Raw genomic sequence first — 23,723 nt, 5'->3', positions numbered from 1 at the left:
AGGACCTGGTGCAAATAAAAATGTGGGGCTCTTTCCTCAAAAGTACTGAAGAATTTCAAGACGATGATAGCACAGCCCTTTAAGCCAGGGGACATGTGGGACTGCACAGATAGCTCGCCCATGAAGCTGACCTTGGGCAGGGAGCACAGAGCATTTGGTCGGAAATAGACAGATTAATCTGTACTTCTGAGACAGAGAAAAGTAAGAGAGAGCCAAGAATCTAGCTCAGCCTGGTGCAGAACTTGTAGGAGACTAGCAAAGAGCCCACAGGCCAGAACCGGGCAAGAAGAGAGTAGTGAGAACCTGTCTCAGGTGTCCTGATGCTATTTTGGTGAAGTTGGTATGCAGGTTCCCTAATCTACCTGGGTTAGAGGAAGGTCGGAGGTTATCTGGTGGCAAATTAAAGCCCAAGTCAAAGGTAAGTACATATGCAAGAGCATTGGAGAGACAAATATTCACAGCCAGACGACAAAAGACCCAAAGCAGATTTTTCATAGCCCGTGAGCTGATCTTGAACTTTCCAGGGGCTTGGGCTTCGTAGAAAAAACATTCGGGCACTTCTTCTATGTTTCTGCATCTGGAAAGGGAGGCCCCTTTCTCCCAAGTGTTGAGTGACATCTTAGAGCTTATTTCTTTCCAGTAAAAGTGGAAAATATCAACTGAGGTTTCAAAGGAAAGGAAATGTAATGTATTTTCTCATCAAATTTGGCATTATCTATTTAGCAGGCGGGTCTTTAATCTTGCGTGCAGTATTTTTCCATTGTACAATTCTCAGCTTGCCTTGAATCTGTCTTACTCTTTTAACTTGTGCTTTCTAAAATACGATGGTGATTTGCACGACTTATCTTCTTTTGTCATTTGTTTCCTCGATACTTTTGATGATCACTTGCCAGGGTTTCTCTAGAGAACCTCACAATTTTGCCTCTGCAAATATTGAATGTAGCACAGATAAAGCTTCTTTGTTGGTGTGAATTCATTAATGACTTTGATAAAAAGAACTTTCCGTGTCCGGCATCCCGGGAGGACTGAAATGATTCGGGGCCTGTTGATATGAACATAAATGAGGAGGTGCAATAATAGGCCTTTGAAAAATCCCATTAAATTTTTAAATGAGAAGGAAAGCCACTCACTCCTGTTTCAGGACTATAGTGAAGTACCTCGCCATCCTCCTCCCTAAGAACTGGAGAATGGAGATGTGAGGTTGAGATCCAAGAGCTGAATCTTTAAATCAGTATATTATTATGTAGATCACAACAGGGAAAGGACAAAGAGAAGGATAAATTCTTTAGCCAAAGGCAGAACTACAGCCTGATGAAATGTACTAGGGAAGCATATGTCAACTGGATATGTGAGCAATGCAAACAGAAAAATCACAGAGGTAAACATTGGCAGTGTCTTTTCAAATGTTATCCAGGGGAGAGAAAGCTTTAGTAGATGGACTTTAAGTACTCTTGACTCACCGGTTGACTCAGCGGTAAGTCCATACCTGTGTCCGAGATGGCTGTGTTGTGTTTTCTTTGACTGAATTGATGAAGCAGCATTCAGACTTATTATTAACTATCCTTGTTATATTCTATTCTTGCCAATCAGCCTGATGCATATGATTCTTGGCTACATTTGTTGATCAGGTTTGAATAAGGATAGTTCATACTATTCATTCACAAGTCGATTGTTCCAAGAGTTTCTGAGACTATTTCCTTTTCTACTGTAAGTTGATAAACTGAAATTCTGGTCTTACGCATCGATGGGTGGCTAGGTGAAGTGAGTCAGCAGCAGGGGAAGGACCTGAACTGGAGGTACTGGCCTCAGATCCGGATACAATCAGAGATGACATGCATGCGCTGAGTGTCTTCTTGACTAGTTTGGGAGTGCTGAGCATTCCAGGAGCAGCCTGGACATTGAGTTTGTCCTCTTCCACTGTTTTTAGTCCTGGTGTCTATGCATTTTATTTCATTCCTGACTCCTAATTTAGATCTTGTCATAACAGGACTCTGAAGGCTACAACCGGAAGAGGGAACACATAGGCTCCAGGCTTTTCATGTTGGTTACAATGAACTCACTGTTCATGTAAATTTGTCTAGAAAGACCATAAACCCATCATGACTTTGAGCTTATTATTTTTTTTTAATACATTTTACCTTTCTCTATGCCTTCTTGATGCTGTCTTTGCTTGTCTCAGGGGGATATCTCCTAGTTGGTCACATGTTCAAATCTGCTTTTGCTTCACAAATTAGATTTTATCACCTGCTCTTTGCTCATGTCTTCCAATCTCAGTTCCATGCACCTGTCTCAGCAGTGACTCTCGATGACTCTGTGCACTGAGTCTAAGGCTCCTGTCCTTGGTACTTCTTCTATGGTCAACCTCTCCCTTGCTATCACTCCAGTCCCTCCAACCTCAGAAAATGTCCTTCAAAGCTGAATGAATCTTCTCAGTCACATTCCCTCTTTACAATGTGGAGTCCAACCAAAGAGTGGCAAGAAGAACTTTGAGAACCCAACAAAACGGAGGAATTTAAGCAAAAACCTGATAAAATGACCCAATCAATCCAGACAAGGCAACTTTCAGTTTCAGGCGACTATGAGGCAGAACTGGGCAAGGTCATTAGGTTGTGCAGGTGGCAGAGGCTTTCAGAAGAAATGGAAGGAGCACAGAGGTGTCATGGCTTCAGGGAGGGAACGTGGTGTTATGTGATAATCCTATACTTCAACAGTGACCATGAAAGCCCTGAGGTCCCCAGTGGAAAATCACTGCGCACCAAGTTGTGAATGACCTACGTCTGCAGCAGGGTGTAGATAAGCCACCTGGGGATTGAGCGTGAGTGGCTATAGTCAGGAAGCCTCACCACACACCTGTTTTCCATCCTCAGCATGTGGTGACTCTGTGGTAACATAACTCCCTGCTTTGGAAAATATAGGTTGATTTGCAGCATATTTTCTTGGCATCGGATTAGGGGCTGGGAGTTAATTTCAATTCATGTGAATTCTCTGGGGTTACATGGATAACAGTGAGTCTTTCTAGTCTGAGGAAATTTCATATTTTCTGAAACTGGGAAATGGACCCATGAAAATGTAGGGCTTTGATTTTTCGAAAAGAAAAAAGTCTTAAAAAAAGTTTCATCCACGTTCTATGTTCCACTTCCCCCACCCCTCACTCTGACTCTGCTCCTCATTTATATATTTTACTTTGGCTTTACTTGAGGCTAATCTTGCTATTATTAGCTTTCGGTCAATCAGAATCCCATGGCGATAATAATGTCTTTGTATTTTGTTAAACAACACAAATATTTTTATAAATAACACATATTTAAAGAAAAAAATGTCACCTTTAAGAAGGTAAAACAAGTTGACAAATGTTTCTTTAAGTGAAGCTAATTGCATGGAATATTTTATGACATTTCCATGGAAAATGTTACAGGACATCTCTAGAGGATTTCAGGGGAACTTTTATAGCTATTTCCTGCTCCATCAGCATTTTACAGAATCCTGTGGAAAGCAGGGGTGCTTGCCGCTGCATCTGGTTAGTCATGGGCGTCAGTTTCTGTTGGATAATGGGGGAGCCTAGAGAACAAACATTGGCGAAGACTGTCCCGAGACAATGTCGAGGAATCCTGTGGCCATAAGTAACCGTGGGGGCTCTAGAATGGACATGAAAGAAGTCTGTGACGTGGTAGGGAATGCCTCTCCTTCTTAGTTTCCAGGGACTATAGTTCATTAAAGTGCTATCTACCTTGTTATCATAGTCCTCAAGTGAAAGAGCTGGGTGAAAATTCTCATATATTGTGGAGACTGGCTTTAGTAACCCCCCCCCTTTTTTTTTAAATTGAAAAATTTTAAATGTCACCAAGGGACCCAAAAATTCAGTACCTACTCTACCAAAGACATACTACGTGTAAGGGATACAGACAAATGTTAGGTGCAAAGCATATGCTCCAGAAACTGATCATCTGTGGTTGATCATGTCGAATATGGCTTTGTTCATGTTTGCCTGCAATATTCTTCATTTAACAAGCAAGGCTCATCATATAGCTACATTCCACCGCCATTTCTGTGAAACAAATATTAACATATAATTACAAAGGCTCTCACATTATCATCTCCTGAAGATTTGAGATAGCATTGTCGTTTATCCAACTGGCTGCACATGATTAGGTCATAACTTGGTAATTATTTTATGTTACCCTATTTGTATGTGATGTAAATTCTTCAAACGGAATCTGTAATGGAGAGTAATTGGTATCAAGGGTGGCCATCTGAACTGCACCGAACACTGAAATATCTGTGCCGTTGGCAGACAAATTGTGCAGTGGAGTCAGGACATCTGATTCAGAGGCCCTCAGATGCTCTTGGTTCTTGGATGTTGCTTTTAGCTTTGACACTAACTAGATCATAGTCTCACTAGAACTCAGGTTATTCTGACTCTTGATGTACAACGTCTTCACTCTCTATCTTCTCTTGAAGGGACGTTATTAATTAATAATACCACTTTTCACTAACTTAGAAAATGTAATTTTATAAACATTTTCCTACCTACAATAGCCCTAAGAAAGAATAGGACAGAAATTATTATCTCAATGTTTACAGAAGAGGAAGAGTGTTGAATGACCTGCTTTTGTTCACAGATCTATTTGTGGAAAGGGTAACAGAACCCAGGGATTCAGATTCTGGAGTCTCAGATATTTTCCATTGACTGGAACATATCGACTCTCTGGAGAAATTTTTGTAAGATATTAATTTCTAAAGTTGAAGATCCACCAATGAGCTCTGTGTCTTGGTCCCCTTAAGTCACTGGACGTCATTCCACATGGCCCATGGCCCTCCCCAGTTGCTCATATGTTGTCCTTGTTCACATGGTGGTGTGTCTCCATGATGCCAAAATAACTAATCAGTTCAAGATCTTCTTTGAAAAAGTAAAACCAGTAGTGTTTAGTGTCATGGAGACAAAACAACTGGTTGATTTGACTTTTATCCATTTTCAATCAGTGGTTTTAAAGCCATGGAGAAATAGCTGGTCTTTTTTCATCTTATGAGGTAGCTTTCCGGCTTTCCTCCCTCCCTCCCTTCTCTTTTTCTCTCTCCACCTCTCTCTCCTCCTCCTTTCCTTTCTCATTTCTTTCTTTCTTTCTTTTTTTTTTTTTAAACACATTTTACTCTTTTTCCATCCTAGGTAACAAATGGTTATTATAGAAAATTTGGAATACAAAGTGCAGAGAGAAGAAAAAATTAATATGACCATAGTCATACAGCATATACACACATTTGTTCCAACATGTTTAAAACAAGTAATATTCCTTTCTCTTCCCTACAATCAGCTGGCTGAATTTCAGCTGCGTGTTGGAAATTTCCTCTTTGTTTCCAGCTCATTTATTACATACCACCTGATCTTTAACCTTAGAGATGCCTGGTTAATTTTCTACAAGGACGCTATGACATTCCTGGATCTGACATGACTTTGCAATGAATAGTGGTATTAACTTATTTTTACTCACTGATTTTACTAATTTTACTAATTTTTACTCACTGGATATGGGCTGAATTGGGAAAATTGAATCTCAGATTTTGAGATCCCAGTCACGTGTGGGAGTAGCTGAATGATTTTGTTATGCGATGTCATCTCATGCCATTTATTTGCTCATTCAAAATGTATTAACTACCTCCTGTGTTCCAGACCCTGTTCCAGATAACGAGGATGTGGTTATTAAAAAGTCCTCTCTTCATGGCACCCATCAAACACTAAGGGATATATGTATCAAGTAAATCATTACCTGGCAGGACAGGTAAGAAGGAGAAATGCATATACTGGGCTAAAAGCCGGAAATAAAGGCTGTCATTATGTAGGAGTTTATGCCTAAAACCCATGATCTGCACATCTCATAGGCTCAACTGCAGAAAGCTCTTCAGCTGTCTGGGTGCCACTGGGCTATGAACTTAGAGACCATACTCCTGCTGATATGATATAGGAAAGAGGGTAAGAAAGGATTAACTTAAGGAGTTATCTAATCTAGAAAGAAGAGGCATCCGTTTACACACACACACACACACACACACACCTGCAGGGATCATGGACTTAGTGGGGAGTAATAGATGCCAATAATCATTTAGCCCCCACTCTCTCATCTTTTATCTTGGAATTTGAGAAATATGGGTTGCAGGTGTCACTCTGTAGTCACCATTTTATTGACCTCAGCAACCTTCACCTAAAATCGGCACGGATTTCTTTAAAGCTAGAGGTTCCTATGACTGATTTCTTGATAATTCTGGAGGCCGACCTTTGGTAGAGAGCAGCTCTGTGGCAAGATCCTTGAAGGGAGTAGGAGAATTTGTAGCAATTCCAGGTGGTCCCAACTGGAACAGATGCCTAGAGACAGAGTCATACAGCTTAGCATCGAGAAATTAAAGAGTCTATGTTTCAGGAGGTCCTAAATGGAAAGAGTTCTAAATTTGGAGTCAGTTGATTCCTCTTAGTAAATGTGTGACCCTAGGAAAATTATGCTTAATTTCTTTGAGTTTCAGTCTCCTCCTCTGTAAAATAGGGCAAAACCACATATCCTCACAGATCCCTCATAAAGATTACATGCCATAATATGGGCAGAAATACAGTGCCCAACAAGTAGCAGGAGTCAGTGGGCCATTCTCTCCTCCTTCTTCCCTCACATCCTCCTGGACATGGCTGGTCACATTTGCCCCTTACAGTCCAATTGCTCACAACCTCCAGTAGATGTTTGGCTGCCACCCAGTGATGACTTGCTTTGAAATGCTGCTTTTGATGAAAGTGGACTGTTTGAGAATTAATTCTTATCCTGGCACCTTTGTGGTTGGGAAGTTCTGCTGGACCACTGGCAGCATCATCCCGTGGATTGGCAGTTTGAGTCATTCCAAACTTTCAACTAGATTCACTTGAGGAAGTGACCCTTTGGGAAATGCAAGAGCATCCACTACTATCCATTTCAGAGCCTCACTGTAGCTCTCTGGGGCCATGGATCTCCGAGCTCCTTGGAATGTACTTTTTTCCTGGTGAGAAGGTTGGCAGCAGTCAGCTGACTCTTTGGTTAACTATTTCAGAAAAGCTCACGTGGGCCCATGACTGAAACAGGGAAGATAGATTAAAAATCTTTTTTTTTTTTTTAAAGAGAAAAGAGAAGGAGTAGAAGAAGAGGAATATAAATAGAGAGAAAGGGGAAGGAATATGAAGGAAAAAAGAAAGGCAAACAGGGAAGAGCATAGATGTCAGGTTTTTCCAAGGGTCTCAATAGAACCAGGACACCATTAACAGGGGGTATCTCCAAACAATAGACTTTCAGAAGTCCAGAATATTATTTATATATAAATATTATAAATATAAGTATTTATAACACTATAATTATAGTATTTTATAATATAATACTATACTGTACTATAATAGTATACTACACTATAATGATATTATAGTATTATATTAATTATAATTTATATTATAAATATATATTATAAATTAAAAAATATATATATATTTAAAGATGTCTTTAGTTATTTGAGATGGAGAGAGCATGAGAGTGGGGAGAGGAAGAGAATCTTCAATCAAATTCCTCACTGAGCATGAAGCTCCATGAGGGGCTTGATCCCATGACCCTGAGATCATGATCTGGGCTGAAACCAAGAGTTAGATGCTTGATCAACTGAGCCACCCAGCACCCCAGGAATCTGCATTTTTAAAGAAATATCCCAAATGATTCTGATCTAATGCTAAAGTCACTATTTTAGGAATATAATAAGATGATATTTCAACCTTGTATTTCAATTACACTTTCATTAAAAAATAGTTAAACCTGTAAAAAACAGACAGTAAGATAGTGGTTATCAGAGGATGTTCGGAGTAGGGTGGGGAAAGAGCGATGGTGTTGAGGGTGCAAACTTGTAATAAATAGTAAAAAAAACTGTAGAGATTAAATTCTTATTATAATGAATAAAGACAATAGTATTGTACTATAAAATATGTAATTATGGAATGTGATAGTGTTATGAATGTGATGACCATCAGCCATCATATTACATTATGTAAATGCATCAAAGTAATGTATTATATATTTTAAACTTTAAAAAAAGATTTTATTTATTTATTTGATAGAGAGAGAGAGAGAGAGAGCAATGAAGGAGAGGGAGAATCAGGCTCCCCACTGAGCAGGGAGCCTGATATGGGGCTTGATTCCAGGACCCTGGGATCATGACCTGAACCAAAGGCAGATTCTTAACTGACTGAGCCACCCAGGCTCCTCTATACTTTAATCTTATATTATGTTACACATAAAATTTATTCTGTGAAATACATTAAGTTATGGGGGAAAATATTTCATCTTGTCTCAAACAGAGCCACTGTTTCTATGTTATGTCCATTTTTATGTTATATCCATTCTTTAAGGGAAAAATCCAGAAGGCTGGGACTCAGTTGAATGTTGTAGATACATAGATATCTGAGAAGCTCGAGATCACAGGCATGGGTGTATGACATCACTGTCTGTATGTAAATTTTGGGCAATGGGATCCTAGATGGCGACCTTGAAATTTGAGATGCTCTCTCTTCCCAGACTGTAAGACACTGATCCTTCTGGTGCCACAGGCAGACAGAGTAAGGATGCTAGTATAGCCAGGGCAGTTGGGCACACTAAGCCACCAGAACACAGGGGTTGAGGACAGTGGTGACTACGGCGTATCTCATTATATGGATTTGTACCTGGCTCACCCCCCATCTCTTACTCCAGAGCCTGCCTTGATGGTACCATTAGAATAGTTGAATCAGACATAGTGCATTTGCAGAGACTTTTTAAGCTGTAATTTGTCAAAGGTTTCCCACCTGTTTCCTGTTTCTGTAAGCCAGAGCAACCTCAAGCAGCTGCATTTGTGTGTATTTGACACCAAATGCCAATGCCCTTTGGATTAATGGCACACTCCAATGTGACTATTTCTTTCCATTGGCTGCATTACACTAGATGTGCACAAAAGACAGAACTGCAGCCAACCCACAGCTGCTTATAGGGCGTGTACTGTCATTTTGGTCAAATTCCTGGACTGTCATCCACCATCTATCACAAGTGTCTTTCTTCAAAGGGAGAATAGGAAAATAAACTTTGACTTTTGCAAGCAAAAAGAGCAAGGAATTGGTTCAATGATATGAATTTTATTAATTATGCAACTTTTTTGGAGAAGAGGTAGAAGTCTGCTCTGTGTTTGGAAACACCAAGGAATTTAACAATTTACTTCCTGGTTTAAGCAAGACACACCCATATGCTAATGTATAGCTTCTCGGTCTGTTCAGGCAGGAGTAGCTTAAAAGCATTTTGATCCCAATGATTTCAGTTCTGCCTCCCCATTGGTTACATCTCCAAAATGTCTCCCTCATTTCTGGTGATTGCCAAATCAACAGGCCTTTAGAGAAAGAGAACTTTTCTCCCTTTATTTTATAAATGTAGCCTTGTTCCAAGAAAGTATTTTAGGCAGCTAGCCAAAATACATACAAAAGAAAAAAAATAGTGATACAGGGATTTGGGGATGATTTTTTTTTCATGTATATGCCTAGGAAAATGAGGTTTGGGGTAAATGTTACAAAGTTATTCTAAATAAAGTTGAACTGACTGTGCTGGGAATATTTTGCCCTTTGGTAATTTTTTTTTACATAAGGGAAGTTTGGGTGCTTATTTATTTGTTTATGTGAGCGTAGTTGGCACACAATATTACATTAGTTTTAGGTGTACGACAGAGTGATTCAATAAATTTATATATTATGCTGTGTTCACAAGTGTAGTTGACATCTATCCTGATATATCACTATTATGCTATCATTGACTATATTCCTTACGCTGTGCCTTTTTGGGAAAAGATTTATTTATTTATTTTGGAGAAAGGGCAAGAAGAGGAAGGGGGACAAGCAGACTCTCACTGAGAGTAGAACCCTATGTGGGGCTCTGTCTCAGGACCCTGAGATCACAACCTGAGCTGAAAATAAGAGTTGGATGCTCAACCGACTGTGCCACCCAGGCACCCCCTTATGCTGTCCCTTTTATTCCCATGACTTATTTATTTTATAACTGGAAGCCAGTATCTCCCACTCTTCTTCACCCACTCTACCGATCCCTTGCTCCCCTTCCCTCTAGTAGCCAGATTTTTTGTTCTCTGTCTTTGTAGGTCTCATTCTGCTTTTTGATTGTTATTCATGTGTGTGTGTGTGTGTGTGTGTGTGTGTGTGTTTTGGTATTGTTTTTAGAGTCCACCTCTGAGTGGAATCATATAGTATTTGTCTTTCTCAGTCTGACTTATTTCACTTAGCATAATGCCCTCTAGGTCTATTCTGGGCACTAATTTAATTTCTGGTGCCTGTGAGGTCCACTATAATATATAAATGCCAGAAATGTTGGATTTCAGTTGCAAGATTAGATAATGTAGATATTGTTTATATAGTTTAATTTACTTATTTAGTTGCAAAGCTTAGATGATATGCATATTATTATTATTTATACTATTTCTTCCATCCGTATAGAAGAATTTGGGAGTCTCAGAACAATAATAACCTGACCTTCAACTTAATTTCAAAAGAAAGAAAAGAGAAAACGGGAAAGGACAGATATAATGTGCTTAGACACTGGTCATGGCCTCTTGGCCATACTCCTATTTATTTATTTGTATTTTTTAAAAGATTTTATTTATTTATTCATGAGAGACACAGAGAGAGGGAGAGAGAGAGAGAGGCAGAGACACAGCAGAGGCTCCATGCAGGGAGCCCGAGTGGGACTCGATCTCGGGACTCCGGGATTACACCCTGAGCCGAAGGCAGGTGCTAAACCACTGAGCCACCCAGGGATCCCCCTATTTATTTGTATTTTTAAAAGATTTTATTTATTTGAGAAAGAGAGAGCACAAGCAGGTGGGGAGGTGCAGAGAGAGAAGCAGATTCCCCACTGAGAAGGGAGCCTGAGGCAGGGCTTGAACCTAGGACCATGAGACTGTGACCTAAGCCAAAGGTAGATGCTTAACCAACCAAGCCACCCAGGGACTCTGGCCATATTCCCTTTTTAAAAAGTCTGCTTCCAACTATAGTCCTGGTGATTGGTGAGGATGTAGACCTATTAGTAGCAGATACCCGTCTTCCACAGTGAGTGGATTTGATCCTCGCTGGCTAGTCCGATGCTCCTAGGAACTAGGAATCAAGACCCAGAGACCAGTTAGGGGCAATATTGGAGCTTCTCGTAGACAACCTAATAATAGAGCTGTTACAGGCACATCACTTTTAGGTTTGCATCAAAGTTAAATCCTTGTAGAAAAGGCTGGTCTAGAGAGGAGAACAGATGTATATATCAGTTATGTATTTCCTTCTAACACATTGTCATAAACTTAGTGGCTTAAAACAATGCACCTTTATTATCTCACATTTTCTGATATGGGCATAGTTTAACTGAGTTCTTTGACTCAGGGTCTCTCACAAGGCCATATTCAGGGTGTCACCTGGCACTGATGACTCTGCCAGGAAGGATCTACCTCCAAGCTTACTTGCATAGCTGTTGACAGAATTCATTTCTTAGTTCACCACTGCCTCTCCTCCTTGCCTTGTGGATCTCTCCCTAGGGCACCTTACAACATGGCAACTTGCTTCATCCAAGCCAGCGAGAGAGAGAATCTGCTAGCAAGACAAGTTATAATATAATTTAATGCCATCACTGAAGGGACATGCCTTTTTGCAGTATTCCACTGGTTAGAAGTGAGTGATGCGTCCTGTCCACTATCAAGCACAGGGACTTAGACAAAGGCATGAGTGAGAAGACGGACCATTGATGGCCATTTTAGAGATGTCTGCCACAGAGCAGAAATAGAAAATCCAAGAAGAGAATAGTGAGAGAGATTGTGATGGAGAGGAAATATGGAAGGAGGAGGAGGAACCACCTGATATATCTTGAATTCTCACCAGGGGTCCGGCTCTACTTCTTAGACACTGAGTCATAAGGACGCCTGGGTGGCTCAGTGGTTAAGCATCTGCCTTTGGCTCAGGTTGTGATCCCAGGGTCTTGGGATCGAGTCCCATCTCGGGCTCCCTGAGGGAAGCCTACTTCTCCCTCTGCCTATGTCTCTGCCTCTCTCTGTGTGTCTCTCATGAATAAATAAATAATACCATAAAAAAAGGTAAATGGATCATATAAAATTCTCCCATTAGCATTACAATAATGACCTCTTCTAAAAAATAAAGTTTTATGAATTATGATAAAATATGCTTAAAACCTACCATTTTAATAATTTTTTCTGTGCATCATTCAGTGTTAAGTGCATTCATATTGTTATGTACCCATCACTACCATCCATCTCCAGAATTCTTTATCTTCCAAAACTGAAACTCTGTACCCATTAAACAACATCTCCCCATCCTCTCCTCCACTCAGCCTTTGGCAGCTACCCTTTTACTTTGCCTTTAAGAATTTAGTTTCTCTAGGTACCTCATGTAAGTGGAATCATATGGTGCTTGGCTCTTTGTGACTGGCTTATTTCACTTAGTATAATATCCTCAAGGTGCATCTATGTTGTAGTGTGACAAGATGGTCTTCTCTTTTAAAGTTGAATAATAAATAATATTCGATAATAATAAATTCCACTGTATGTGTGTACTACATTTTCTTTATTCATTCAGCCATCAATGGGCAGAAGGGTTCTTTCCAGCTTTTGGCTATTCCACCTTTTAAAATAAGGCTGCTATGAACATGGGAGTACAAATATATCTTTGAGATCTTGCTTTCAATTCTTTTGGGAATATATCCAGAAGTGGAATTACTGGATGATATGGTAATTCTGCTTTTAGTTTTTTGAGGAACCACCATACCGTTTTCTTTGATAGCTGTACCGTTTTACCTTCTTACTGACAATGGACAGGACTTCTGATTTTTCCACATCCCTGTTGACACTTGTTATTTACTGTTTATATATATATATATATAAACACTAGCCATTCTAATGAGTGTGAAGTGGTATCTCATTGTGGTTTTGATTTGTATCTCCCAAATAATTAGTGATGTTGAACATCTTTTCATGTACTTATTGGCCATTTGTATATCTTCTTTGGAGAAACATCTATTCAAGCCCTTTCCCTATTTTTTTCCCTCAAAAGTTTTATTTTAGAAACTTTATCATTTTCAGATTTTACATTTAGGTCTGTGGTCTATTTTAAGTAATATTTTACATAATACACAGGATAGATTGTTTTTTTCCGCTTAGGTATAAGCAAGTTTTCAAGCATCATTTCTTGAAAGGACAGTCCCTTCTCTTTCAAAATGCCATTATATATTTATAGGAAATCAACTCTTGTATTCTGTTATAATGATCTATTTTTCTATCTTTATGACAGCACCGTACTGTCAGTATAAGTAGCTTTTATTGTTGCTGTTCCTAAATCAGGCTGTTTTATTGTTTTATTGTTGTTGAGTTGTAGGAGTTCTTTATATATTCTGGATATTAATCCCTTACCATATATATTTTGTAAAGCCTTCTTTTACTTGAACTTGTTTAAATGGGTTTCTAGTCCTTGTAAACAAAATATCATTGATTAAGACATGAAAGCATCAGGCGGTTTTTGCATCTTATCTCAACTCTTCCTAGTATTTTGTGTTTTCATCTATTGATTTTAAAAAATGCACATTCCATAACATTGATCTCTAAGGCTTTTTATTATAGGTTGGGTTGGTTTTTTGGGTACCATTATTAGCCAGCTTAGACTTTTAAGATTAAGTCCAGGTTCACACACAATTTTAGATCAATAACTTAAGAGTGTTTTGAAATATCTAGATAATGATAAAAAGATTTTTTCCTTCTGATGCAAAAAAAATGGACCAAATTCTCCACCTCATTTTACACACACAGACCCTATCCAAAAACTAAACATAAACCCAAGGTCGACCAAATATGTTTAGGCATAGACCTGTCCCTAGAGAGGATTGGCGGGAAGAGTGGGGACTCAAGAGACCTCAGGGACTTGCTTCCATGCCTCCAGACTTTCACTTTTCCCAAATGTTCTCCTGTCACTAGCATTGATTTGACTCTCATAAGTGTGAAGTTAGAGATTTTATTTTTCTTTTCACAGACATGATTACCAGTAAGTGCTAAACTAGCTAGCCTCTCCAAACTATATATAGCTTAATGAGGAAGAGGCATGAAGCAAGTTGCTTGCTGGAATAGTATATATATGTGTATATATACACATATATGTATGTAATATGATATGTAGTGTACATAATGAAATATAGATTTACATGTTTAGCAGGTGAGTTCCAAATCCATATATAGAAAAGTTTTTTTTTTTTTTCAAAGCCAGGGGTGCATGATGGTGGGTAGAGGCAGTTATTTTAACTCTGCCTCTCCCCACACTCCCATGCCTCCTCCTAGGCAACACAAAACGCATGACTAAATGATTGGATCTATACCTTTCAGTGCAAGAGAGTCGGGAGGCTTTTCTTTTTTCCTTCCTTTCCTCCCTCCTTTTTTCCCGCCATTCTAATGAAATTTTCAGACACAGAAAAGGAAACCGAGTTATTTATAGGAGTGGGAGGAATGTGAGTGCTAATTGTGCTTAGTCTATTCCTAAGTGTGTAATCTGTTTGCTATTAAATTTTACAATCTTTCAGCAATATACACATTTTTAAGAGGAGAACTTCATAAATCTGACAAAGAAAAACTAAAGTAAATTATTCTAAGGGTTCAAATCTTCTAATGAAAGTCAGATTTAAAATAAAAATTTATTTGTAGGATTAACCTCTCTTGTAGCACAGATCTCTGCCTTCCTCTCTTGATTAGTTTATTCAGTTCCTTTCTAGACTAGTAAGGTTTGATACAGCTACTCATGGGAGATAAAAGTTTCTGGCAATGAGTTATCATGCATGCATGTATATGCACGCACACAGAAAATGGGGTCAAATTGGAAGTTATTGGATGCAAGCGTCTCAGGAAGACACTGGGGCCGTAAATTCTAAATTCAGCATTTTGACAATCTAATAATGAAGATAAATCAAATTATTTGCTCCAGAATAAAGTCACCATGGGTAGAAAATTGTTATGGGAAACAAAATTTTCCCAGGCTTGCCCACCTTGATTGCTTCCTCTGGTAATCCTGGGAAGCTGCTTCTTGGAAATTATACATTTGCTAAGAGGAACTAGAAAGATCATAATCATTCTTAGGTGAATTTTCCATACTGGGAATGATTTCCTGTTTGAAATTTGTCCTAGTGTGATTGTCAAAGCCACAGGGATTAGAAAATTTCTCAAATTACTTTAAGAAAAGATCTGTTTATGAAAAGACCCTAACCTCTTAAATTCACAAGCAGAGAACCATCAGGAAGCCAGGCAGCTACAGGGGGGTACAGGGGGTCTCCAACACACAGCACGTTCCCCTCTTTCTGCTTCTTTGTATCCTTCCCTCTGCCCCCTTCTGCTTCTGAAAATTAGCAATACATTATTTACTTGAACTCCTTATGTGATTTTTCCTGCCTTCTAGCATCTGCTTTTCATGCTATTTTATTTGATGTTTTACCATAGCTTTAGTGTGTTATGATCTGTCTTAACCCCTTGATTACCTCATGCTATCATGTTGACTTAGGTTTCTACTGCTCAGCTGCCATAGTCACCTAGTAAGTTTAGTTAAAATTATTGAGAAGGGAACCTGATGGGTTTATTCTGACTTTTTATGCCATTCCAGCCTATGCCATTGGTTGCAGGTCAGTTGATGATTTGGCTCTTTTTGAGTGAGTAGCCAATTGCTTTTAATCATTTGTTGCTTTGGGTGGAGGGAACAGGGCTGTTTAATCCACACAGAGCCTCCTTTCCAGTTGGTTGTGGATATCCTGGCTGTTTTGGAGGTTAATTCACTATTCTCCCAGGAAGGCACTAAGTATAAGTCAGAATTACAACAGTGATATAAGTCTGATCATTTGTCATCTCTGAGCTGCTGTTTCTCCTCTGTGCAAACGAGATAATATTTCTCAGGGCATTGTCATTATCCATTGATGAGTCACACACCATGTAATTATTTGGCATCCTAAAACAACAATAAATTATTTTTTCTCTCCTGATTCTATCAGAGAACTAGGCAGTTCTGCTTCATGGGGTGTCACTGTGGAATGTATGGACGACCCCAAATTCTTAACTCACACAGTTGGCAGTTGGTGCTCACTGCTTCCTGGAAGCTCTGCTAGAACCAGGGCCTAGAGTATTCCCACATGGACCTCTCCATGTTGGTGCTTGGGTTTTCTTGAAGCATGGTAGGTGGGCTTCATGGAGGAGGACATCAAGAGGATAAGCCCCAGTGTGCAAGCATATATCAAGCTTCCACTGCATTACTCTATTCTAATGTGCTGTTGGTCAAACCTGATCACAAGGATGTGAACACTGGGAGGCATGGTCCACTGGGCTCCTAACATCACAGTCTATTATGCAGGTGTTGTCATATTAAATGAGATAGTAGGTGGATAATGGTCTTTAATGTAATTGAAACTCAGCAAACACTTGGATACTATTTCTGTTGAAGGAAGTATTGATTGTTTTATACCTACAGCATAGCTTTATTGCATTGTACATTTCTGTGTTGAACACATTCATGTGTTCAACATAAGCATAATATTATATCATATTTTTGTAAACACATTTAGATATTCCTTCCTTCTTAAAAGATATTTCAGGATTCTCAAAAATTCCATGTGACCCAGAATTATCTCCTTCTCTGAGGACCACTGATTCCTTACAATACCTATGAAAGCTACTGTAAAAATAACATTCAGCATTGTCATTTAGGGATCCAGAATGAGATAGGTTAGTTAGGGAAAGCACTTCAGAGTGGAGGCCTTGAGCAGTTCTTAGGTGAACAGGAACAATTGCTGTAATAGGCCTGGAATCTTCTGATTCTGCAGAAGAAGAAACTGAAGTTTAGAAAGGAGAAGCAATCTGTCCAAGGTCACTGGCAGTGACCAAGCCAGAGTTGGAGTCATTATCATCTGATACCTTCATCCATCAACAAACATGTATTGAGTGCCAAGCACTGTGTTAGGCTCCACGTATATGGGAGAGAACAAAAGAGACATGCTTCTGACTCTGTGGCGCTTACATTCTTACCTGGGGTAAAGACAGTACATAACTAAATAAGACACCTAATTAATAATCTAAAATAGTGATATGGGGTACCTGGGTGGTACAGTCAGTTAAGCGTCCGACTCTTGATTTTGGCTCCTCAGGTCATGATCTCATGGGTCATGGGATTGAGCCCTGGGTCAAGTTCTGTGCTCAGTGTGGACTCTGCTTGAGTTTCTCTCTCTCTCTCTCTCTCTCTCCCTCTGTGCCACAATCTCCATCTTTGAAATAAATAAATGTTTAAAAAATAAATAAATAAAGTTGTTATAAACACTCTGAACAAACCAAACAGAGAGGAACAATTGAAAATAGTGTTGGAAAGGGAGGTTGGTCAGGAAGGGCTTCTCTGATAAGGTACTATTTAAGCTGCATCCTGAAGCAAGAATGAGAAGGAGCCCACGTGTGAAGGGCAAGAGAACATTACAGATACAGGAGCAGGATTTGTTGAGTTCTTGAGCCTAGAAGAAAAAAAAAAAACCTGTGTGGCTGAGCATGGAGAAGGAAGAGGTGAAGGAATGGAGAGGCATCTGATTAATTTGGAAAAGTAAGAGAGGCCAGGTCCACTAGGCCTTTTAGGTCAGAAAGGAAATTTAGATTTCATTTTAGATACAATGGGAAGCCACTGAAGCATTTAAGCAAGGGAAGGACATAATCCAATTTATATTTTTAAAAAGCTTACTCAACAAACATTGATTGAAAGTCTATTCATTTGCCAGGGACCATGCCAAGTGATAACATAGCAGAAAATTAACATATGGACCTGGAGGGGCATAAATAGCATAATGGATTGGAGTGTGTGTGTGGGCAGACAGACCCATCCATTAGCGACCGCAGAAGTGTGTTAAGTTATATAACAGAATACTTTGTTGTGTCGCTCACAAAACCTTCCATGAACCTGTCCATGACCTTATTGAAATGATAGGCCTAGGTGGCTAATGCCATGGAACACTGTGTCCCAGGCACAGCTGATTCATCTAGAATGTGTCACCTGACCTAAAGAGAGCCAATCCACTATACACTAGAAGTATATTAGATCCTTTCTTAAGTATTTAAGCAACATAGTGTAATCACTGATAATGAGCATGGGGCCTTAAAGGTAGTATAGCCATGAGGCTCTCGCTTGCTGTCTGTGTTGGACACTGCAGTCAGAAGAAGCTGGTAATCTAAAAGAAGGGCCAGGAAAGAGGCAGAGAGAAGCAGAGGATGAGAGCGAGCTTACAACATTTGAAAGACATTCTGAAGGACTCCCCAGTTCCAATCTTTGCAACTCTGGGCTCATTATGGCCCTTTGTCTGTGAGGTTGTCTACTGTATCCATATAGAATACTTCTCACTACCTCTCATACTTGGGTTGGGTCTTCAAAGATTTGTATGCTTTTCACAATCAGAGAAACAGGAGAAAAAAGGTTTCAGGGAGAAGCAATAGTTTGTTCAAAGGCACAAGAGCATAAACATCCTGGGGGTGAGCTACTTCAGAAGATGCTGTCAGCAAACACTGGAAGAAATCTCGGTAAGAGCACCAATCTTGGTGATGGGACTATGCTGAGGAGAAGCTGAGAGGGTATTCGACACTAAACTTCCCCTGACAAGTCAAATAGTTGGTGCAATGGAAAAAAGAAAGTATATTTTGCCCTAATTCTATGAATTCCTTTAATGATATAAAACTCCTGTGCGCAGTAGTTAACATCCAACATACCACCTGGCATTTAATAGGTATTCAGTGAATATTTGAGGTGCGATATTGTCTTCCCTTTCCTAGTCCTCTACTGCTAGTCCACAGGCAGTAATAAACATGGGCTTGTTACAAATTGAGGTCCAAGCTGTGCACTTAAAAGGTAAGCACTGAAGCGTGCAGGGGTATTTGCAATAAGAAGCTCAAGTTCTATTCCACCATGAATAATAAACTGGCTTCCAGTTGGCCAGCTGCCATTCTTTTCCAGAAGCCAATTGGCAAGTAGCTCACCCCTATCCCTCTTGGAATTTACAGATGTGTGCTGGACAGTGTGGGAAAGGGTGTTTTACAGAAGCAATTAGTTTATTCCTGAGGTAAACAGTAGACATTTAAGGATAATTGCAGCAAGAAATTTGTTTCCTATTGCAGTGTGAATAACCTGCGGGCGGCCAATTGGCTGGTTGCCCTACAAATCCTAAAAAAGGGCAGTTGGCAACTCTTTTGCATTTGTGCCTAGTAGGGATTTGCAGATGCACACTGGAGAGGGCAGGAAAGATGGGGACTGTGTTTGTACATATGTTTGCAAAGCCAAGGATGGTTTTCTAGGAGGGGTTAAACCAGAAGGAGGAATTTTGGTCTGTGTAAAGAGAGCTTGTTTCCCTTTAAGATGGGAGTTTCAGCTCGAGTGCCAGTTGGCATCTTCTAGATTCTGCTATAGGGCCAACACACATGCAGGCAGCAGAGTCACTTAATCCTTCTGCCTTTGCTGTTTGCTGCCTGTGACTGTACTCAGCTTGCTGGAGCCCAAAGCAACATACGACTCTGAGACTGTATCCGCCAGGAACCCATCTTCCAGGGCCTTGGGTGAACTGACTGTACATCCTCTCTGCTTGGCTTCCCAGCCAATTTGGCTGTTTCCCCACATTTCTTTTTTTCAGGTGTGGCCCTACAGAGACCTTTGTGATTATTGTCCTGTGTGCATTTTCTAAGAACACAGGCACGATAGTTTCCAGCCTGCGTTTGTACACAATTTCCCTAACTATGATACCCCCTCACCTTCCCGCGTGGGCTGCAATTTAAAGTGTCAATTCAGGCAGCAGCAATATCATGTATTTGCAGAGCCTTTGCTTTTATGATTATTGTGTAATTATGGTTTAGCATTTATGTATGAGTCTTAAGGAAGGTGTTCTTTTTACTGTATATAGAGGGGAAATTTTACTAGGAAAATACACCAGAGAGTTAGAGTTGGAGGTCTTAATTCCAATCATTAGAAATTATTTCATTGGGGTGCCTGGGTGGCTCAGCAGTTGAGCGTCTGCCTTCACCCAGGGCATGATCCAGTCTGGAAATCAAGTCCCACATCAGACTCCCTGCAAGAAGCCTGCTTCTCCCTCTGTCTATGTCTCTGCCTCTCTCTGTGTCTCTCATGAATAAATAAATAAAATCTTAAAAAAAAAGAAATGAAATCATTTCATCTTTCCATGGGGGTGGGTGGAGATACAATGTCTTGCTTGACTGATTTGTAATAATAATTTGTCCCACTGATTCTGAAATCCTGAAAACTAGTCATTGTACCTTATGTATCTCTTACCTCCTAACTGATTTTTCTGCATCTCTCCCCAGTCCCCAATCTGTTCTGCATACATGGCAACTCTGATCATGTCAAGATTAAAGTAATCTAATAATATCCTATTCTTTGGGGCATAGAGGTCAATATTCACAATCTAGGGTGATGGGCACTGAGGGGGCACTTGACGGGATGAGCACTGGGTGTTATTCTGTATGTTGGCAAATTGAACACCAATAAAAAATAAATTTATTATAAAAAAAATTCACAGTCTATGTGGCCCTACTTGATTTGGCTCTAGTCTCACCTCCTGGATTCTGCTCAATCCATTCTCTGCAACTCGGTCATGATGGCTTATTCTTCAGATCCACTGAAGAATGCATCATGATTCTTCTTGTCATAGGAGAATGACATGTTCCATGCTTGCCTCTTGTAATGTTCTTCCCACTGGACTTCATAATAGTTAACTGCTTCTCATCTTTCAAATGTTGGTTTACACGTACTCTCTTCCATGAATCTCTACACATGATCACATTACCCTTTTATTTCCTCACATGACATCTGCAAACCTCCTTCATAACCCCAATCACAGTCTGTAATTCTACATAGATTTGTAAATTCTTTTTTTAAAAATATTTTATTTATTTGAGAGAAAGAGAGAGAGTGAGAGAGAGAATGAGCAGGGAGAGTGGCAGAGGGAGAAGGAGAAGCAGACTCCCTGCTGAGCAAGGAGCTTGACATGGAGCTTGATTCCAGGACCCCGGGATTATGACCTGAGCAAACGGCAGACACTTAACCAAACTGAGCCACCCCGGGCGCCCCATAAATTTGTAAATTATTGATTGATGCCTACCTTGCCCTTCCATGAGAACAAAGACTGTGTCAGGTGCCGTTTGCCCCTGGTGGGTGATTGAATGAAAGTGATGAAATCTGTGGAAGAGGACATGAGTACTGCCAAGTCAAGAAGAAGGTGCCAAATTTAAAGTTAAGAAGAAGTAGGAGGAAAAGGACTGAGGCAAGCAATTTGGAAGGGGCTTGGATGGAAACAAATCAAGATTAGCATCAATCTTAGTCTGCAGGAAGTAAAGGGTTGGATGTAAATTTCAAGTGAACCAGGCCCTGAGCTTTATTCTGAAGCCAAACAGTGACTTTTGGGTTTGAATAAGTAGCATTGTAGAGGTATGATCACAGATCCGTAAACAAAGGCATTTTTCTCTTAGGGTTTGTCCTGTCCTACACGTGGGCAGGCCAGGATTGGTAGTCCCGATGGCCAATGCAGAGAGGGTTCTGCTGCTGCCCAGAGTTGTGGATGGCTGGAGAGAAAAGTTCTCCTAGGGAGTTCTAAGTGGTTTTGTAGCAGAAGTAATGCTGAGGGTGTGCATGTACAGAATAGAAGCAGGAGAAAGAAGAGGAAGAGGAGGGGGAGGAGGGGGAAAAAGAGGAAAAGAAGAAGGGGAGGTGGGAGGAGAAGGGGGAGGAGGGAAGAGGAAGTTAACACTTAGGGGAAACAACTACAACACAAAAATATCAGAGGAAAAGGAAGGACAGACCAAAGCGTTGGCAGAAAGGTGGTAAGTCAAGAGAACAGAACTCATAATCTGTGAGGGAAGACAAGAGAGATTTAGGAACAAGGGTGTGGTGCAGGAGAATGAAAACAGGAATAGCCCTGAGATTTATTCAGAATGAGGTTGTCAATGACCTTGGAAAGAACAGTGTTATTAGAGTGTTGGGGGATGGAAGCCAGAATTTGGGCTGCTGAGATCAGGGGTTCCGAGAAAGTGGGTAAGTCAGAGCGGTACACTTGGGTTGAAAAATCTTTAAATCTTTCAACCATCCAAGAAGTCGCCAAAGGCAAAAACCCTTGCCTGCCATGAAACGACTGGACAACTTGTTCCCTCCTTCTGATCCCTGTTCTCAGAAAGCCCAGGGCAATCAGATCACAGCCAGATGTGTTGAGGGTCAGGACTGAGATAGACATCTTGGGAGATGAGGTAGAGGGGTCAAGGGTGTTGTGTGCTAACACTCTTGGCAGCGCCAATGGGCAGGAGTCCATCCTCAGGGATGGTTCTCCTTGGCCTGACCCACTGTTATTGTTGTTAGATTCTCATTTCCAGGAGTACTAAATCTATCAAAAAGTATTAAAACTGGTGTTTGGAATATGATCTAATTAATGCTTTTTGCTTTATCTGAATTCAATGACAGAAGAAATCTTGGCTTCCAACTTTTATCTCTTGGGCTGTGAAGTGGTACCAGGACAGCAAACTGAGATTTAGGAGGGCTGAGCCTACTGCTGGACGCAGACAAAGGCCAGGAAGGGAAGTTGACAATCAGCATGACCTAGGTTTCCTACCAGTGCTTGGGCCATTCTTGTAGTCAGGGGTTATGGCTGGGATGGCTGGGAGCCAGCTACTCTAGTTTAGGGTCAGGAAGGCTGTGGATGAAAAAACTACCTGAAAATCTCCATCAGAAGTCAGCAACATAGAAAATGTGTTATTTGGACCTTGTGTGGGAGCAAGTTACCATCTTTAATCTGGATGTAGCTCAGGTTCTCATTGCTAATTTAGTCCTAGGTGCAGAGACTGCCCTGTTTCACTCTACAATGTTATAATCATCCTCCACCCAGGAGCACTGGCTGTGCCTGTTCTCTTGGTAGAGTTCCTGTACCATCCAGGCTCTCAAGTGGTCTGACAGAGAAGTGAGGCTCATTTTTCCCAGAGTCCCAGCCCTTCTACTTATTGGAATCTTCTTTTTCTGCAGAAACCACATAAATTTGGGAGAATCATGACAAGCGGACAGAGACCACCATCTTGGGTTTTGAGACCATCCTGCTTTTAGCTTTGTTTGAGGAGCAGTGAGAAAATTCTCATTGTACCTGATTCTTTGTACCCCATGCTGCCTCTTTTATCATAACTATTTCTGTCATGCCCTGACACCCAGAGTGAGACAGACATCACACTCTTCCGCTTTGCTGATGTGGCCCAGGTCTCCTTCTTGTGTGTAATGTTACACTTAGTCCAGAATAAATATTAAATGTTAATGCTCACCATGACTTATAATTTTAGGATACAGGAAGCAAGGGGTTGGCGTATCCTTTCTTGAAAGGGTAAGATAAGCAGCCATTCTCAAGGTCCTCCTCCAAGGTCTGTCCCTGTTTTGTAAACATCCTTGTTCACCCTTGAAGGACAATTGGAAAATTGGACTGCACAGATAGTGCTAAGAATGATGAATATTGGTAGAAGTGTGAATGGAATTTAAGGTCACTCTAGAGGGGCTATTCTTAATGAAGTCTTCTGCTGGTGAGTGGCACCACCGCCAGCTGGGGTGCTGGTTGTATACTCCAGGTGCCTGTTGGTTTGTGGCTTAATAGGTGGAG

The 23,723-nt window shown here is 40.4% G+C and overlaps 1 long non-coding RNA gene across 5 annotated transcripts in view; it reads left to right on the top strand.

Annotated features, from left to right (window-relative positions):
* The first annotated feature begins 200 nt into the window (after nt 1–200).
* LOC112653027 (uncharacterized) overlaps nt 201–23,723 on the top strand; it is a 150,090-nt gene continuing 126,567 nt past the window's right edge. For all 5 annotated transcript variants that reach the window (XR_007412839.1, XR_007412837.1, XR_007412840.1 and 2 more), the window contains exon 1: nt 201–418. This is a non-coding gene — a long non-coding RNA (uncharacterized LOC112653027). The remainder of the gene's footprint in view (nt 419–23,723) is intronic.

The sequence above is a fragment of the Canis lupus genome, chromosome 9, assembly GCF_003254725.2.
Source record: "Canis lupus dingo isolate Sandy chromosome 9, ASM325472v2, whole genome shotgun sequence".
In the NCBI taxonomy this organism is placed as follows: Eukaryota; Metazoa; Chordata; class Mammalia; order Carnivora; family Canidae; genus Canis; species Canis lupus.
This window is presented reverse-complemented; position numbering and strand designations above follow the sequence as displayed.